Source organism: Fukomys damarensis, unplaced genomic scaffold (assembly GCF_012274545.1).
Source record: "Fukomys damarensis isolate Sample0158 unplaced genomic scaffold, DMR_v1.0_HiC HiC_scaffold_37, whole genome shotgun sequence".
Lineage (NCBI taxonomy): Eukaryota > Metazoa > Chordata > Mammalia > Rodentia > Bathyergidae > Fukomys > Fukomys damarensis.
In genome coordinates, this window is record NW_022900949.1 from 70,036,161 (window position 1) to 70,038,140 (window position 1,980).

The following is a 1,980-nucleotide window of genomic DNA, read 5'->3' on the forward strand; positions in this document are numbered from 1 at the left end:
AATAGCTAACAATGATGGATAATTTCTATACAGCAAAATTTTCTTCCCACCTCATAGAATTTATCAAGCAGAATCCTTTTCAAGTATATCTACAAATGGTGATATAAAGTCGCATCACCCTCAGAAATGTTTAATCAGATAAGTGCTCTATAATCATAAAACAGATTAATAAAAATATCAAAACAAAGCATTTATATACAATTCTATCACTTGTGCTATCAGTATATACTCTTTTCATTCTAATTTGTGAGAATGAAATTAAGTATTTTGTCCAAACATTTTTTGGTTATTATTTATAACTGAAATACATACTTTAGTAGGATGTTTCTTTTAAAAAACATTAGTTCATTTTTATTAACAATAATATCTAACATGTAGAAAAAAATCTTGGTGTTCAAGAAATAATAAAATGAATCAATCTGATAGCACATGTTTAGAAAGATAACCACTATAATGTTTTCTTTCTAGTTATCACTACATTAAAAGTGCTGAAAAATAGTGACTTGTTAGAAAGTAATTAAATTTCCTAACTAATCTTAAATTTTAAAATTAAAATTCTTTATTTTTATATTTTAAGTTATATTATTCACTTACCATCATCAAATGCTTTACACTTGATCTTAGCCAAAAGGCAGAGAAGCAATCATCAAATGTTTTAAATAAACAATATAAGAAAAAAATAATAAAATGATTACATCGTTAAAGCATGTGCTTGCTACTTTTAATTATAATCAAGACCTTTCATTTCACCAAAAAATATATTCTGGGCTTGTACATTAAAAGACACATGAATAATCTAGTGAGAAGATGGCATAAAGTTCATTTCATTATAATCAGGACAATTTTAAAATGTTTTCAGGAAAAAAATTTAGAAATAAAATTATATCTTTGAAAATGTTAACCAATCAACTTTCCAATTAAAGAAACATTTCTACTTCTGAATTTTTATCTTTGTTTTTAATGATATTATGGACTAACATGCATGTCATGCACACCAAAAATATGGTTAATCATGAGTGATGTAAAAAAAAAAATCAGTATTTCAATTCTCTATCAATTCCACTCTTCTAGTGAATTGTGTGATTCTTGTATCACTCTGACTAAATTTATACAATCTGGAAAAAGGATGAAGTAGCTTAGTGTATGAATCCAGTAGCTTCTGAAGATTAGTTTTCTTTTATTATAGGAAAAGAAGAAATTTTATTAGATACCATTCCTTAAACTTCAAGTATCAGTGTCATTCATTTTTATTACAAAGTTATAATACATCCTTTAAAGACACACCTTGTTTTTCTTTTAATTCCAATATCTATTTTTCTGAATGTTTTGAAGTTTTTAATATTCTAGCTAACATTTTTGGTACAGTTTGGATGGAAGTGAAATATTTATAGCTAATACCAGTATATTTGTAAACTATTTCCTGCCAGTTAGGAAGGAAATAAAATGCAAAAATAGATTTTAAAAAATAATCTATTGAAACATAATAAAAGGATTCCTTTAAATATGGAAAAAATGAGAATAGTGTATGAGGTTCAATTATAAAAATTATAGGGAGTTAGGAATATAGACAATATCCAATAAGCAAAATATATCTCCCATAGATAATTATGCTTTTGCTTTCAAATATAGTACTGGTCATGGTTAGGTGAAACATTGTTATTTAATTTACCATTAAGTGGTATTTTTCCAATGATGCAGATCCGTGAAAGAGTGAAATAAAATACTTGAGGAATGTGGTTACCACAAAAGACTAAGCATCGGTTTTTAGAAAATATTTGAAGATGCCTCATCTCCACATGAGTTTATATGTTGGTTGGAGAATATAGCTCAGGGGGCCAACACTGCCTAGTAGTCGTGGAAGTCTGCAGTCCATCCACAAGACAGCAAAACAATAATAACAATAGTGTTAATCTGAAATAAACGATAGCTTCATTGAAAGGTAGCCATTTAGGAAACCCTAAGACAGTCTCTTCACCTTTT